General features: G+C 46.1%; 1 long non-coding RNA gene across 1 annotated transcript in view; it reads right to left on the reverse strand.

Moving 5' to 3' along the window:
• LOC147014094 (uncharacterized) overlaps positions 1–17,734 on the reverse strand; it is a 64,409-nt gene extending 46,675 nt beyond the window's left edge. Inside the window, exon 1 of the long non-coding RNA XR_015050643.1 lies at positions 12,668–17,734. This is a non-coding gene — a long non-coding RNA (uncharacterized LOC147014094). The remainder of the gene's footprint in view (positions 1–12,667) is intronic.
• Between the last annotated feature and the right edge of the window lie 1,424 nt (positions 17,735–19,158).

Here is a 19,158-nt window from a genome sequence, read left to right on the forward strand (position 1 = left end):
CTGCTGAAGTTCTTTCTGAAATTCAAATGGTGCTCAAAATGTCCGCCACTTATCAACACACTGCTGTTTTAGCCTGTTTCAAGAGGCAAAGACATTCAAAACAAGATCATGCTAGAGATTCAAACCTCAAAAGTTTCAGATGAATCTTTACCTTACGCATGCACACACCTAGTTGCATCAGTCATTGTCTTCATCGTCGGATGCTGTATCTTCAATGTTGATGTCCTCTGAAGTTGGGGTAATATCATCGTCGGCATCTATAAGAGTTGGTGCTGTATTGTTGCAATTGAGACCACTGCATTTACTGCACATTGAGGTACAAAAGAGCCCAAGTTTCTTGCAGCTACATGTCATGCTTCTGCAACCATCTGGTTTACACCCACATGCCACCATGTTCAGCAAAGTGTCGGGTGCAACAGCAATGTCTGTTTCTACCGGGGTAAGAGTCCCGTCCTGAAATCGCCAGCCCCATTCTGTTGGAGATAAGGAGTTACCCATCCATTCCTGGACGGTAAGATAGGCGCGATATGAATGTTGCTTTGCTGCAGCACTAGTTGGAGGTAGACTTTCTAGCTGAAAGGATGAACTCAGGGAACTGCGACCGATTGCCCGTTTGTATGCGATGTGACGGTAGTCATCAAGAGATTCAAAACTGCTGGCTCCATAAAGCTTAAGAATGAAGCCTTCCCCAGCTTTTTCCACCTCGTCATGGGTGCTTCCACTGTTTGTGAAGGAATCCAGCAAGTCGTAGTCCCGCTTCTTGTGCACCATGTTGAAAGCTTTACGCTTGCCCTGACGATAGATCGCAGAGACCGTGTCACATCCCGTCACAGCATGAAGAAACATCAAGTGATTTCTTGTGTCCCCTATGGCATGCTGAATCTCATGAATGTTGAAGACCGTGACAGGATTACTGCGGCATAGCATGTACACATCTGTGGAAGAGGTTGCCCGAGCAACTAGCATTACCAGTAAGTCTGTGTCCGTACCAACGACAGCAACTGGCACATGTTCTGACTCCGCCAGTGCTAGTGCTGTGGAGACAATCAGGGTGTCGGCGTCTGCTTCTGCCTGGACTTTTGGAAGAACTCAAGAGGTCTTATTGGTACTTGCGTGCTTCAGCATCTCTTAAGATGTATTCTAATGAGTTCCTCATACTTCAAAACATATATTTAGACATTTAAAGTGTGTTTTGGGGAAACCTGCTTGCAAAGTTATGAGAAAAACAGAAGAGGCGGCCATTTTGGACGCCATCTTGGATTGCGGAAAACGCTCAAGGAGGATTTATGAGGACTTTTAGTATGTTATTCTAGACATATTCCTGGACCTATCCTGAAAAAATCAGCTTGTTACCAAAAATGTCCAGGTTAGGGCCTATTTTGACCTAATGCTCTTGGACTACTGTTCCTTCGCTCTCGTAAACGACGACTGAATTGGGGAATTGTGTTCATTTATCTATAAAAGCGCATAATAAATCGAGAAATTATTAGAATACATGAAGTCATCACGATCGGGAAGTGGTGCGTGTCCGTACGGAATGTTCACTTGTATTCCACGAATTATCGCTTGCATTGAAGTAACAACTGCTGTGATACTTACACACACAGAGTTAATGAAAATCAAGTTTACCTCCCCGTCTTTGCTTGCCATGACATTCGCTGCCATTGACCATTGCCACTCCTACGCCACCGTAACTGAGGCACCGATCCCCATAGTAACCGGCACGGCACGTGACATCATTGTCGGCCGGCCGCGCACCGGCCGACGCAGCAACGTGTCCTGTCATTGGTTGGTAAATAAATGGCCATAACTTGGGAATCACTTGTCAGATTCATATCACACCTTGAAAAGGCACATCCTCAGGGCCCCAGCAATATAGCTGGCAAGTTTCAATTAGATCGCACCAGTGGTTGTCGAGAAACAGCGGTCACACACAGACACAGACACACACACACAGACACACACACACACACACACACACACACACACACACACACACACACACACACACACAGACACAGACACAGACACAGACACAGACACAGACACAGACACAGACACAGACACAGACACAGACACAGACACACACACACACACACTGCTGGAATTATAGATAGACTAGTACGTGCCCGTAAAAAAATTTAACAAATAAATATTCCAACCGCGAGCAACAAACAACAACCACACAGGCCGTTTCTTCGCTGTTGCGTGCCCGTACGTGCGTGGCCCGGAAGTTCGCATATCACAATTACGATGATTCGCAATTTAGGTTTAAATGGCAAATTATTCAATTAGCGCTAACGTATTTTGCCTTTTCGCAATGTCATCGCAAGGAAAAACAAAGAGAGAAGAGAGAAAAAAAAATTACTTCCTGATTTGGAGCATACCAGCTCACTCTGATGTTACCGAAATTTATACACCGTCTAATATGAAAACGATCAGAACTTGCGGCATTGTATTTATCTATAAATGCGCATAAGAAATCGAGAAATTATAAGAATACACGAAGTCATCACTCTCCGGAAGTCCGTACGTTGTAACCTGTAATGGGGAACGCGGCTGAGGTTCCCTCCCCCATCGGCCACGCCCACGCAACAACGTGTCTTGTCATTGGTTTGGTAAATAAATGGCCATAACTTGGGAACCACTTGTCCGATTAATATCAAACCTCGAAAAGGCACATCCTCAGGTCCCTAGCAATATAACTGGCAAGTTTCAATTAGATCGGACCAGCGGTTGTCGAGAAACAGCGGTCACAGACACACACACAGGCACACACAGACACACACACACACAGGCACACACAGACACACACACACAGGCACACACAGACACACACACAGGCACACACAGACACACACACAGGCACACACAGACACACACAGACACACACACACAGGCACACACAGGCACACACAGACACACACACACAGGAACACACAGACACACACACACAGGCACACACAGACACACACAGGCACACACACAGGCACACACAGGCACACACAGGAACACACAGACACACACACACACACAGGCACACACAGACACACACAGACACACACAGGCACACACGGACACACACAGGCACACACAGACACACACACAGGCACACACAGACACACACACACACAGGCACACACAGGAACACACAGACACACACACACACAGGCACACACAGACACACACACACACAGGCACACACAGACACACACAGACACACAGACTGCTGGAATTATAGATAGATGATTACATTGAGGTCTTTTCTGGCAGTCACTGACCTGAACACTGCACTGCTTTGCTGTGGAAAGACTCAAAGCCAACCCTTTCGTTTTTGAAGAGCTGGTGCCATGATTAGTCGCTGGTGATGTGGGTACACCAATGGTCTAGTGATTTAAGGACGTTGGCCTGGTATCCTAGATGTGTGGATTCTCAAATCTGCTTGAAGAATTTGGATTCAGAACTTCGGAATACCGAAGTAGGTGCAGGAGAATTAACATGTCATTATCGGATTGTCCATAAAAACCCACTTACTTGTTGAATTAATACCAGGTGGGGTTGACTCTGCCTGTCATCCTTCTGAGGTCGGCAAAATGAGTGCCAGCTTTCTGGTATCCTGTGTCGGAGTGGCGACCCGTCCAAGATTGTACCCACTTGCCAAGGAGACTGCTAAGGCAGCACCAACACTCTGCACAGAGTATGGTCCCAGTGGATGGATAAAAACCCAGCTGGTTCATTAATAACCTTCATGAAGCGGATAATCTGTCTGACATGTCTACTCTGCTTTGGTCTGAATGTGCTGGTTATCCATTGATGGTTGGAATTTGGTCATCCCTGAAGCTGGGAATAAAATCCAATCACGTTAACATCACATCCAAATCTCACCAAGATGCAAGCACGGCGACAACACCGACCACACGGCGACAACACCGACCACACGGTGACAACACCAACCACATGCCGACAACACCAACCACATGGTGCAGCCACCTTTTGAGTGTTGGCAATAACGTCGATTCAGTCAAACCTCACGAGGACTGCAGACAGACTGCTCAACCACTGGGAGTGATATTAGGGATCCGGGCTCAGGCCGACAAGATGCATATGTGGACAGTCTGCGGTGTCGAACCATCTGCAAATTCAATAAATAGTGCACATCCAATTCACTTGGCCATTCGGTAGTTTGTACTCGTCTGTACCTCTTCCTGATTTCATGAACAGCCAATTTCAAAGCGTTGAACAAGCTGTATCTCACCCAACCATCTCCCACCCCATCATGTTTCACCGCTTCCCTTCCGCTCTCCACATGAATACCACAAAAAAGATCTCCACAGTGTGTTCTCTTCCATCAGTTTAGAATTTCGAGTATTCTTACCATGACAGGTATAACAAACCTCAGTCACTCAGGCTACAAACCACCGCATACATCGTCGTCTTCCACCAGACTCCCTGGAATTGTAGGCCCTCACTCGGATAACTCCATGAGCCGGCGGGTCGTTTAACCGACCGTGGTCGCCAATATCTCAACCGAGTAGCGTAGGGTCTATTTGTCTATAACCAATTTACCTAATTAACTTGGCGATTTCGATAAACCGGGGAAACCACACCCTCGGCACGTCTTGCTCGAACCGGGTCACTCTACCGACTGTGTTAGAGTTCCAACTACCGATTACCAACAACGGTTCGGGTGCAGCCGAGCGGAAACTGCCAAAGCCGTGCCGGCTGGGATGAACGGATTATCGGGGATAAAACCCCATCTAAACTCAGATACGAACCATGCTGGACCAATTCAAGAAGGGACAGAAACGGACTGGGAATATTTCTACAAATGTTTATTTACAATAAAAAGACAAAGGCAAGACTTAACGCGAATATGCAAGAAGAAATATTTACAATGAGCCAAAACACTTATTCAGATCTACTTACAAGATGGGCCCACATGCAGACACACACACACAAAATGAAAAGAAACCCAGAGTCTTTATTGGACCCTCACAGCCGTGGAGAGAGACAAGCTGGGGGGTCAGAGTTCGGTGGTGTACATGACCGTCGGAGGAAGGGTGAGTTCCGCGATGCGGCACCTGACAAAGGTCGTTGGTCCAGTCCCCAGTCGCATGTAGGGACTCGTGGTTCATGGCGGAGCTCGGGTGGTGAACAATCGGGGTCAACGGAGGGAGGTCAGGGTCGCTCTGTCCTTCCTTAAAACTCCTCGACACAGCCACCGTGAAACTCCAGAACCCCGTACAGCCACCGTGCAACAAAACTGACTGCTTACAGCCACCGTGAAAGCAAACTCGACCTGTTACAGCCACCGTGAAACTCCAGAACCCCATACAGCCACCGTGAAACTCCAGAACCCCATACAGCCACCGTGCAACAAAACTGACTGCTTACAGCCACCGTGAAAGCAAACTCGACCTGTTACAGCCACCGTGAAAGCAAACTCGACCCGTTACAGCCACCGTGAAACTCCAGAACCCCATACAGCCACCGTGAAACTCCAGAACCCCGTACAGCCACCGTGCAACAAAACTGACTGCTTACAGCCACGGTGAAAGCAAACTCGACCTGTTACAGCCACCGTGAAAGCAAACTCGACCCGTTACAGCCACCGTGAAACTCCAGAACCCCATACAGCCACCGTGAAACTCCAGAACCCCATACAGCCACCGTGCAACAAAACTGACTGCTTACAGCCACCGTGAAAGCAAACTCGACCTGTTACAGCCACCGTGAAAGCAAACTCGACCTGTTACAGCCACCGTGAAAGCAAACTCGACCTGTTACAGCCACCGTGAAAGCAAACTCGACCCGTTACAGCCACCGTGAAACTCCAGAACCCCGTCACAGCCACTGTGAAACAAAACTGACTGCTTACAGCCACCGTCAAAGCAAACTCGACCTGTTACAGCCACCGTGAAAGCAAACTCGACCGGACCTTTTTTGCAGAGGGTCTCAGAGATTTATTGGCCTCTCTCCACCGGGAGGGGCCCTTGGCGAAAACGCACCTCGCTGTCCGCCTCTGATTGGACAGGGTTCGCCGGCCCACCTTTCCGGGGCGGGGCCTCGGCCCCTGCCAGGAGACGCCAGTTACTCCTCCACGTGGCTTCGCTCTCGACGAGTAACAGTGTCAGCGCCGCGAAGGTTATCGTACAAGAGTTGCAACGTTCGTGGGAGACGAGAACTGGAACCGCGAGATCCCCTCTCGACAAGTCAAGGTACGAGCAGCCAGCCGGTGGTGATGGAGCGTGATGGGCCGAAGGGGTCATGCAGATGGGATAGTTTATTAGATGTAATAACCTAACTAAAAGAAATCGCAATGCACGCCTTTGATTCTCCCACTAGACAAAAGGAAAGGGATCTGACGACACACATACTTAACGACATAACTGACTTTTGGGACATCTGTATGTTGAATGCTTATGGTTTCCAGATCCGTAACAATATATATATATATATATATATATATATATATATATATATACACACACACACATATTGTTGCAGGCCGGGGTCGGGTGAGAAGACCACCAGGGGAGGAAGCTATCTCGGGTTCCCACCAGACTCCCCAGAATTGCAGGCCATCGCACACGGAAAATTCCGTGATGCGGTGGGTCGCCAACCGACCGTGAATGCTATTAACTCAACTACGTGACCTAGGGTCCTCCCGTCTGTGGGTTAATCGGGTTACCTAATTAATCATGTGACCTAATTACCGGGGGACACGCCCTCGGTACACCTTGTCCGAACCGGATCACTTTACCGGATCCGATGCAGCCGAGCGACACTGCCAAGGACGTACAGGCTCAAAGGAACGGATCTTTCGGAATAAAGTCCCCGCTAAGTTAGGATACGGACCATGTTGGATCAATGAAAGAACAGACAAGGACGAGCTGGGAACATTTCTACAAAGGATTTATTACAGACAGGCGAGGAAAGGTATGTGGCACAGTGAATATAGCTTTTGTTGTTCTGTGTGAGCAGGGATAGAAAGAAATGTGAGAGGTGTGGCAATAATCAAGCAACTGACAGAAGCAAACACACAGCAGAGTTATCCCGATATAATTATTGTACAATCTTAACTTGAGCAAGGACAGGCGCCAGGACACACACAATCACACACACACACACACACACACACACACACACACACACACACACACACACACACACACACACACCGATGAAGAGAAGTGAATGAAGAGAAAAAGGAGAGGAGATGAAGCTAACAGTCTCTCAATAGCTTGCATGATTGCCCGACCACGCCACCAGTACGATTTTGGGTGGATGCTCCGCTGGGCGATACCTCCCTGACAAATGGCGCATCGTCTCTTGCTTCGTGGAACTTATTGCAGCTAGCGTCAGTCCAGAGAATGAGACCCAACTGTCAGGCGTGAAGGGAGGGACTTGGGTGGAGTCAGAAGCAAGTGGGAGGAGAAGGGCAGTGAGGTGGTGAAGAAGGAGGAGTCAGCAGGGGAATTGGTAAAGAAGGGCGGATCCAGCAGGCGAATGGGTAGGTTGTCAATCCCAAGCCAGATAGAACGAGCCGACAGGAATGAATACAGGAACGATGGGCAGGAATGACGAGCAGGAACAACACACCAGGAACGATGACTGGCGGCTCCGCGACCCGTCCTTTTATATATCCCGTGATGCGGGCGGGGGTGACGACCCAAAGCGATGTGTCGTCATCTGAATTTGGCACTCTGATTGGGTCTCGGTCAGCACACGGGCCGGCCGCCATGACCGGAAGCGGCTCCACTTTACTTTTCATTATTAGTTACAGGGTGTGTTAATAAAAGATTAACCATTTCAAATGACCTTTGAACTTTTCGTCATTACCTTAATTTTTTTTTTGTTTTACAGGAGTGATCAATGATCTTTGGAGAAGTCATTCAAGCATAACCAAAGTATTCTACAGAACAAGGACAAATGTGTCCAAGATCCAAGGACAAATCCAAGGTTTTGTCAGCTAAAAAAAAATAAAAAATAAAAAAACAACTTCCGATATTTCGTCACGTGCTTTGATTAAGCCAATAGCGAGACCCGTCATAATGTATTTACGTATTTACGATATATAGTGTATTTACGAAATAAATAATGTATTTACGAAATTACAATACGATAAATGGAATAATCTTTAAATAGTAGCGTGAACTTTTCGAAACTTTAAAGCAAATGCCCGAATATATTTAAAAGTTCATGATAGACACTCTCAAAAGGCACCGTCAATGTGAGGATGTGTACATGTGTTTAGTATTTAAGGAGATCCGGATCTTGTATATCCAAGAGCAGAGTCCTCGAGGTTAAGGTTTTGTCTTCACAAAGAAGAAGAAGAAGAAGAAGAAGAAGAAGAAGAAGAAGAAGAAGAAGAAGAAGAAGAAGAAGAAGAAGAACGCTGAGCTCTCTATGAGCAGCGTTCGCTACACGAAACGCTGCTAAAAAATGACGTTTTCTGCAGAGCAAAGAGTAAACATTGTCAAGTGGTATTTTGAGACCAAATCAATTGCTTCCGTTCAGACGAGATTCTGTACTGAATATGGAGTTTATCCCAGAAACAAACCAAGGAAGCCGGCCATTTGGAAACTTGTGAAAAAGTTCAAAAGTGAAGGGACGATTCTCAACATCAACAAGGGAAGGTCCAGTCACCCAAGAAGTGTACGGTGTGAAGGAAACATGGAACGAGTTCGTGAGTCAGTCATGCAAAGTCCGAAGAAATCGCATCGACAAAGATCGGCTGAACTGGGTCTCACTCCCAGCAGTAGCAGAAGAATAACGAAACAAGATTTAAACCTCTTTCCTTACCACATCACAACAGCCCATAAATTGACCCATGGGGATGAAGCAGCACGAGTCGCTATGTGTGAGATGCTGCGGCGGAAGATGGAGGAAAACCCAAACTGGATTCGTGATGTGTGGTGAAGTGACGAGGCACACCTTCACGTCAATGGTGCTGTCAATTCACACAACAACATTTTCTGGCGACGTCAACACCCAGATGAGGTTGAAGAGAAGTCGCTTAAAGGTCGGAAAGTCACTGCTTTTGTGACTGTCAGCTACAGAGGTGTGTTTGGGATGTATTGGTTTGAAGACAAAAACGGAGGAACGGTTACCATCAATCAAGAACGAAACGTTCATGTCGATAATTATCAATGCATCTTACGAAGACTTGAAGCAATCGATGAACACTGCAACCCTCCAGCAACAGTGGTTCATGCAAGATGGTGCTACTCCGCATACAGACAATGAAACAATTGCCTTTCTGTGTCAAAAATTCGGACGAGTTCTCAGTTTGCGTATGGAAAATGAATGGTCTCCACACAGCCCGCGACCTCAATCCGCTGGATTTTTTTCCTCTGGGGAACTTGTAAGGAAAGCATCTACAAGGAACACCCCAGATCTGAACCTGATCTGAAGGCAGCAGTTGAGGTTTATGTGCAGACAGTCACCACTAAAACTTGCAGAAACGTCATTGAAAACTTCGCCATTCGTGTGAATGCATATTGGGTGTGGGGGGATGCTCACATCGAACAACTCAACTATAAGCGTATTAACGCATCATGAGTATCATTTCTCCATGATTTGGTTTTCACTTTCCGAGTTAATTTTTTGTTTTATTATCCTCGCCAAAGGAGAGGGTGTTGCGTTTGGGACCGTTTGTTTGTTTGTCTGATTGTTGGGTGGTCGCTAGACTACCGTTATTCTCAGGTTTTCCGTCTGTCTGTATGTCTGTTTGTAATGGGCAGCTCTGGAGGCCAGAGGAGTCAAACGATTTTGATGAAACTTGACCGGTAGGTTCATACCACGATCTAGTTGTATGCTTTTGAGCACCGTTGCTATGGACGCCACCGTTGCCTAGCAATGGAACTTTGAAATTTTTGAAAAAAATCAGAAAAATATTTATATTTTTTTTTTTTCGAAAATCAAAAATCGGCTTCCGTGCTTTTATGCGCACTATAATCAACCTCTTTGTCAAAAATTTTCAGCCCGAACCGTCAAAAACTATGACTAGTATGCAATTATGTAGCGACCACCCATGTCGCCTACCGGCTTGTCTGTTTGTCTGTTTGTTTGCTTGTTTGTCTGTTTGTCCGCATAGAACTTTCGTATTTTTCTCCGAAACTGCTTTCCGGATTGAGACTAAATTTTCACCATTGGTGCGACTACTCATGTAGAATGTTCTAAGAATAATTATGACGTCATAGGTCACGTGGTGTGGTAGCCATATTGGAAAAACGGAAAAACTTTGGACCTCTGTATCTCTGAAACCACATCAAGGAAAAAATTGAAAATTGCTGCATAGCAAGTATTCCTCATGGGGGAATGAGTATGGTTTTTCCTGACGTCATAGGTCCCCTCGTTAAGACGTCATAATTGCATATGTAGAATGCCACATCCAAGCAGTATGAAAATTTTTGACGGTCATCTAGGGATTAAATGGTCCACAGAAAAAAAAATTCACGAGGTCATCGGTCATGTGATTCGGCAGCCATATTGCCTTTTTTTAAACCTTCAAAAACTTCTTCTCTGAAGTGGTTGTACAGATCGAGGAAAAACTTTATACGTATGACCGCGTCTCCATGAGGATCAAAAGGTTCACACATATGAAGTAATTATGCCTGGTCTTGGCTTAATGTCTCGGGTGGTTGGCTTTGGATCCAAGGGTCCTGAGTTCAAATCCCGCTCAGCTGTTGAATTAATACCAGGTGGGGTTAACTCAGCCTGTCATCCTTCTGAGGTCGGCAAAATGAGTGCCAGCATGCTGGGAAACTGTCGGATTGGTGACCCGCCCAGGATTGTGTCCAATAGCCAAGGAGACTGCTTAAGCAGCACCAACGCTCTGTACAGAGTCTGGTCCCAATCTCCTATATGATGTAATTGGTCACATGGTTTGGCAGCCATATTGGATTTACCTGAAAACTTATAAAAAAATACACCACTCAAAAGAAGTCCTGGCAAGGATTTGCAATCTCCGATGGCTCTTTTTCTTTTCTCTTACTCAATGTTTTGGTTAATAAAGCTTTGAAGTGGTTAGCCTCTTATTGGCACACCCTGTAGCTATGAAAATGCTCAATAATAAAAGGTACAGCTGTTCAAGGCTTATGACTTCACTCTCGAGTTGTTTCTGAGCATGTCATTTTGTACACATTTGATTGGGCGTCCATTTTTTCCGTGTCATCCCTACATAAGGAGTACTGTCGTTTGTGTTTTCTGATGGATATATTAGGTTTAAGTCCGACATTCTAGTTTATCATAGGTGGCCTCATGGCTTTGCTTTTCATATATTTAATTGTACAAGCAACTCCACAAACCACTCATTATCAATCACGCACCTACTGTATACGTGTGTGTGTATATATATATATATATATATATATATATATATATATATATATATATATATATATATATATATATATATATATATATATATATATATGTATATATATATATATATTCTGATCTACCATATTCTGTGACAGAGCATCAGAGGTGCCAAAGCAGTTTCTTAGCAAGGGTTATATATTATATTGGGTGGTTTTGCCATTTCCCTGCAGGAGTTCGGGCAGGAAATTGTAATTTGTTCAGGGTGTCAGAGACAGCTCACCCTACTCTTCGCGAACGACACCGTGGGATCTTTAGACTTTAATGTCCAACATCAAACGCCATTAGAAGGGACACACAGAGTTTAACGTCCATCCGAGGGATGGCACACACATTGATGAATCACCCTGCCTGTGAAACCCTGGTGTGACAGTTTATAGCGGGGTCGGGATTGGAACCCAGGCTGGACAGCTAAGAGGGGGAGTGTGCACTCCTCTAGTCTCGGCTTATGCTGGAGCCCTGGGAATTGGTTATCAAAACGATTTTTTTAAATCCCTCAACAATTATTTTTTTTTACCAGCATTGATCTTCCTGTCTGAGAGGATAGTTCAAAGGTCGTGTACTTACCAATACCATTGAGCTATCTAAACTCGGTCCGATTCGCGACCCCACTATTAACTCAGATTCGTACTTCCCACGCGGGGTGTTGGATTACAAGGTGTGCCAGCCAGAGCCAGCCGTTGCCTAGTCATTAAACCAAAGACTTCAAAAACGGTATGTGCTTGATTTTCCTGACTTGATGCTCTGCATTTAAAAAAGATAGAGCACAGACAGAGAATCATAGGTTGGCAACCACTGTGCAGACTTGATGGGCACAATTGCCTCCTGTGTTGAAGTTCCTTGTGAGCAACTCGTAGATGGCCCCATCCCCTAGTATTAGTAAGTTAGTGGACTTTATAAAGATCCCATGGCATCCTTCATGAAGAGTAGTTGAGCTATCATGGGATGAGCAGCCTGTCCAAACCACCTTCAGTCGCACTCCAGGTCTGTCTAACCGGTTCCTCAAAAACTTGGGTCACAAACGTCCCCCCCTGCAAGATTCCCCGACCGATCATCTTGGTTAGTCGGACTGTCGTAACATTTTACTTTCATCAACAAGCGTCTACGTCAAATTTGAACCACCAACGCCATCGTTCTTACATCAGGTAACATGCCACCTGACATTTGCACCTTATCTCACGTTGAGGGCAGCGTGTTCCTTCTTAACAGTTAAAATCACAGCTGTACATGCGATCAATATGGCATGCTTACAACATCACGATGATAATTGTTGAGTAATCACCTGATATCGTCCACCTGTAACACACCGTGCAAATCCAAAAAACGCTCAAGGCTGCTCTTCCCAAAATCGGGGTTCAAAAGCATGGACCCCAGAGCCCAGATCACCCCGTTGCACTTCTCCTACGTGGGTTAAGGACTTGCAAGTGCGTCACGAAAATGATGCAAAGATAACAAGTGATAAAGAACCTTATTATAGAGCAATGTCTGAGTTTGATCAGTCCCTTCCTGTGTGGGTTTCACCTCCTGCTCTCCACCCATGGAGTCGCAATGGATCATGGCATTCATGGCAGGGCATCGAGCACAGCGATTAGATTCACAACTTGACCTCCAGGATCCGAATTACCTGGTTCTTGGGCACACAAACCCATGAACGTTTAAGTTTATGGTTCAATTCCTTTAAACCGAACAAACATAAAGAGGAAGTTTCTCCGTTTGTTTGCCATTGTCGGAAGTGTTTGCCCGTGAACTTTGCTGCTCTTATAAACGAGTTGTTTTAACATCCTGCCATGTCTTACCCGTTAACAGCGTTTGTTTGAGGTCTCCTGAAGACCGATTAACATTTTTTCCCACTGAGGAGAGAACAAACAGTGTGCAAGCAACTGCTTTCCTGCCTTGTTGATGTGAACACGTCAATTGTTTTCGCATTTCTTTTGTGGAAGGGGCACCCGCTTGCCGTGTGAACCCACACGGATTCGATTCTCACCAAGCGAGCCCCCACGGGCACGGAAATGGGGGTATAACGCTTGTCCGGTACCCTCGGGGCACAGAAATGGGGGTATAACGCTTGTCCGGTATCCTCGGGGCACTAATGTGTTTTAGTTTTTTTTCTTTAAAATCATCATCATCATCATCATCATCATCATGTACCATGCTACATGCAGAGCTGCTGACGCAGTTACTGGGCTGCAATCCTGGTTGGGTTGCCACTCCGGTTTAAGAAGTTCAGGCAGGAATTTGGAATTTAAGTATGGTGCCGGCCTGACAGCTCGGCGACTCTTCGCGAAGGACACCGTGTGGTCTTTAACGTCCACCAACTAATGCTGGCAGACGAGGCGTCTAGTTTAACATCCATCCGAGGGACGGCACACACATTGATGAATCGCCCTGCCTGCGAAACACTGATGTCTGGACAGTTTATGGCTGATTCAGGATTCAAAACCAGGCTGGACAGCGGAGAGGTGAGTGTGCGTACATCAAGGCCATCCTAACAGCCCCCTTTAAAAATATCTACATTGTGGAATACATTATAACTATTTCAGTGGCCAAAATGGCCAAGACTATGGTGTGAAAAGGCAGGGTGCAATAAACTACTATAGGGCACCATAGAGGAAAATGCATCTTATTTTAGCTTCTCACACAAAAAAAGGCAAACGGATACAAGAGAAAAGAGTCAAAATAAACATATCGGAGGTTAGTGGAAAGAGCTCCTGGGTTAGACACAGACACATAGACACCTGAAGGCTGTCCGGGGTTCATTGACGATCCTGAAAATAACCCTCGGAACAAAAATATGAAAACAAAAAAACTTCACAACTTACTCCTTCAAATTTGACCCTTGACCATAATGTTGGTGGATACTTGGAGCCCTGGGAGGACTCTGTTCCACAATGTGAAACTCACATATGGAGATAACAACCAACGAGAAAGAGAAAAGAACGCCATTCAATGTTACACACAAACACCTTTCATTTGTAAGAAACAAAATACGTTTGTAATGTTGAGGGTGTGTGTGTGTGTGTGTGTGTGTGTGTGTGTGTGTGTGTGTTTCTCCCTCCCAAATAACTGCTCCTCCTCCTCCTCCTCCTCCTCCTTGCTCTCCAACGAGACTCCCTGCAGTGACTGCTCACGGTAAAGGTGGGATGAGTGGTGTAGATGACTGGTAACCTCACTGTCTAACACCTTTTCTGAGACAACAATTACCATTTCCTTTGCAGTGAAAGTGTACTGCTTGCATAAGTGCCAACACTGCTGAGATGCTACCATCATTAATGACGAAAAGGTGATTCCCGGTTCAAGGTGTTAGTGTTGGTTATTACTGGGTGTGAAGATTAAAGTATTTGTCCTGTAACAAAGGGAGCATGACTTCAAAGTACCATTTTATGTCAATTCATTAACTGTGTTTAAATGACACTATTTTCTTTCAGATATCGCCTCAAAACTGTCTAGCCTGGGTTTGAATCCTGACCCGGCTATAAAATGTCATCCTGGTGATTCACAGACTATGTGAATCATCAATGTGTGTGTCGTCCCTCTCATGGACGTTAAACTGGGCGTCCTGCCTTCCGACATTAGTTGATGGACATTAAAGATCCCCACGGTGTCCTTCACGAAGAGTGGGTGAGCTATCGCTGGCACTGTGGCCAAATTACCACTTCCTGCCTGAACTACTGCTGGGAAGGCAATGAAAAACCACCCAGTCTGAGTCTCCTGAAGGGGAGAGAGGGGAGGGGAGTGGGGAAGAGATAGGGAGTGGGGGAGATATAGGGAGTGTGGGAGATATAGGGAGTGGGGAAGGGAGAGAGTGTGGGAGGGGGAGGGTGCGGGAGAAGGAAAGTGTGAGAGGGAGAGAGAGAGAGAAGTGGGAGAGGGGGAGGAGGAGGGGAGAGGAGGAGGGGGAGGGAGGGAGAGGGGAGGAGGAGAGGTAGGGAGAGAGGGGGGGAGAGAGCGAGAGAGAGGAGGGGGACAAGGAGGATTGGAGGGTGGGAGGAAGAAGTTTCCTTCTGTGTCCATCCTGTCCACCCCATTCATCTCTGCCCTATTGTTTGTCCAATTGTCCCTCTGTTTTGTCCTTCATTTCCACTGTTGAAATCCCCCTACGCTCGCTGATGTTCCTTTTGTCATGTTGCGTCCTGATCCGTTTGATGTTCCAGCTCTTCCACGAGCCTTGACTCTGTATACAAAAAAGTCGAGGGTTGTGAACAATTGTAGAGGCTTCATGGACCGAATGATTACCTCCACCCCAGAGGTGAAGGAGGTTATGTTTGCACCCCTTTCTGTCTGTTTGTCTATTTGTGTCCAGGATATCTCGAAAAGTTGTGGACGGATCCAGATGAAATTTGGTGGGCAGGTTGGGTGTGTGACAAGGACGAACTGATTAGATTTTGTTAAAGATCCGGATCCAGGTCCGACATGAGTAAACCATAACTTCTATGGTGCCTCTCAAAACGTGAAAAACACCTTTCACTTGCATCAAAAGTCTCCATCGTGGAACTTTTACCATCATTCATGAAAACCACCCATCCCTCCAACCAAAAGTCTCCATCGTGTAACTTTCACCATAATTCATGAAAACCACATGTCACTAACACAAAAAGTCTCCATCGTTGAACTTTCACCCTCATTCATGAAAAACACCCGTCACTCACTAAGTCTACATCATGGAACTTACACCCTCATTCATGAAAACCACCCGTCACTTGTACCAAAAGTCTCCATCATGGAACTTTCACCCTGATTCGTGTAAAAGACCCGACACTCACACCAAAAGTCTCCATCGTGGAACTTTCACTCTGATTCTTGAAAACCACACGTCACTCACACCAAAACTCTTCATCATGGAACTTTCACCCTCATTCGTGAAAACCACACGTCACTCACACCAAAAGTCTCCATCGTGGAACTTTCATTCTGATTATTTAAAAACACCCGTCACTCAGAGCAAAAGTCTACATCGTGGAACTTTCATCCTCTTTCATGAAAACCACATGTCACTCACACCAAAAGTCTTCATCATGGAACTTTCACCCTCATTCGTGAAAACCACACGTCACTCACACCAAAAGTCTTCATCATGGAACTTTCACCCTCATTCGTGAAAACCACACGTCACTCACACCAAAAGTCTTCATCATGGAACTTTCACCCTCATTCGTGAAAACCACCCGTCACTCGCACCAAGTCTTCATCGTGGAACTTTCACCCTTATTCGTGAAAACCACCCGTCACTCGCACCAAAAGTCTTCATCGTGGAATTTTCACCCTTATTCGTGAAAACCACCCGTCACTCGTACCAAAAGTCTACATCGTGGAACTTTCCCCCTTATTCGTGAAAACCACCCGTCACTCGTACCAAAAGTCTACATCGTGGAACTTTCCCCCTTATTCGTGAAAAACACCCGTCACTCGCACCAAAAGTCTTCATCGTGGAACTTTCACCCTTATTCATGAAAACCACACGTCACTCACACCAAAGGTCTCCATCATGGAACTTTCACCCTCATTCGTGAAAAATACCCGTCAAACGCACCAAAAGTCTTCATCGTGGAACTTTCACCCTCATTCGTGAAAAATACCCGTCAATCGCACCAAAAGTCTTCATCGTGGAACTTTCACCCTTATTCGTGAAAACCACACGTCACTCACACCAAAAGTCTTCATCAAAAGTCTACATTGTGGAACTTTACCCTCTTTCATGAAAACCACACGTCACTCACACCAACAGTCTTCATCATGGAACTTTCACCCTCTTTCATGAAAACCACACATCACTCACACCAAAAGTCTTCATCATGGAACTTTCACCCTCTTTCATGAAAACCACACATCACTCACACCAAAAGTCTTCATCGTGGAACTTTCACCAATTCTTTTCATTGCACTTTAAGTCTTTGAAAAGGCTCTTTGTATTTTCTTTAATTTCCACTCGTATCACTTCCTCGAGCACTTATCTTCTTTTTATGAGCCATCATCATGGATGAATACAGTGAAGTACACTACCATCATGTAATGCACAAGAACGTTTGTGGAAATAAAATACACTTGAACATTGCACTTCAGCACAAACGTGATGACGTAGTCGCGGAGGAGAGAATGAGGGAAGTGACGCTCTGATATCATTATCCCGGATGGAAGCGAATTCCGCTGTGCCGTTTTGTAGCGATATATGTATGTATTTTAAATTACACAATCACAAATTTTGATCAAAAGATCATGAGATCGTGTTTTGAATTTGTCGTTGAAAACTTATTTCACTGAAGTTGGGCAAAAGTTCATCATGTCATGAGTTGAGGTCATAAATCGAATTTTTGGTATCAAAAACTTTGGTTCGTAAGATTGAAAATGTGTAAATCAGGATATTACTGTACATACAGATATATATATATATATATATATATATATATATATATATATATATATATATATATATATATATATATATATATATATATATATATTGTGACGGCTGTGGAAATTCACATTACACCATAAAGGGCCCTCAGGTGAGATATCTCTGTAGGTACATGTGTAGTTAGCCCAAACCCATTGTATAGAGGGAATTTATGTGATCCATCCGGGCTGCGACGCTTTGAGTTAGCCATTTTTCTGTTCTATCTTTTATTTCAAACAAACAAAAACCACCAACGATGCTCGTGGGCTTTTCCCACCATTCTTCCCTGCGCTTGGTGTGAGGGAAGGGGGAAGGGCAGCTCGCCGCCGATTGGTGGACGAATAGCATGAGTTAAGCGTGGAGCGTGGAGCGTTCAGCGTTGAGCATTGGGGAGCGGAGTTGAGAGTTGAGAGTTGAGCTGGAAGAAGTGGAGTGCACGCGGTGGAGCTGCAGGCAGCGGGTCGGGGCAAGGGAGCTCGGGTCCGAGGCAAGGAGGACGGCGGTCGGCGACGAGGTTGCGGTGTGGGAGATCGCTCGTCTCGTCGCGGGACCCAAGCCAGGCAGCCACTCCCTCCCCCAGGGCATCAACAATTTCCCCTTCCCCCGCGCTGAGATAGTGCAAAGGGTGGCCCCGTTCCTCCCCCACCCCAAACGTGGTGCCAATGAGCACGCCAGAGGCATGGAGTCGGGGTACAGTGGTGCGGACATTTTGCGGCTTGCCCGCCAACGCGTCACGAAGACGCGGGTAAGACCTCCCCGGTCTCGCGGACCTGGCCGCTCCTCTAGGTCCCGCGCACATTTGGCCTACGGGCCTGTCTGCCTACTTGTCTGTGAGGGTGGCTTCCTTCTTTTGCTTTTGTGTAAATGTGTGTTGGCGCCGTCTGTGAAGTAAAACTGTGTTAGTGTTGCCGTGTGTACGCGTTAGGTCGGTGTCAACTGTTCTTCTTGCCTTTGCTTTTTGTGTATTCTGTATGGCTGTATATACGTGCTTTCCGTGTGTCGCGAAATAAAATGCTTGCTTGTTGAACTGTGCCCGTTTCGCTTCGTCTTTTCTCTATTTGAATCTCCATCTTGCATCACGTAAGGGGTTCGTAGTGGGTTCAACATCCCGGTAATTAATCTGAACCGTCCAGGTCGACGACAACACTGCTCGGTTATCCCGATAGTACGGAACGGGCCGCCCAGGCGGCTCGTGTCCAGAGTCGACCTGTGGCGAGGTACGATCGCCCGGTTAACCATCCGTGTGGGTATTTAGGTCGGTCGAGTTTGGCGAACAACCCTACCCTACGCGGGTGGCCGATTGGCACGATTGTGGTGAGGTCGAAGGGCCCACCCGTGATAAATCCCGACGTTGGTCCGAGAGGGTCACGACAGAATTGTCCGTC

This window comes from Eptatretus burgeri, chromosome 13, assembly GCF_056783735.1.
Source record: "Eptatretus burgeri isolate ZD-2024b chromosome 13, Ebu_testis_v1, whole genome shotgun sequence".
Taxonomy (NCBI): Eukaryota; Metazoa; Chordata; class Myxini; order Myxiniformes; family Myxinidae; genus Eptatretus; species Eptatretus burgeri.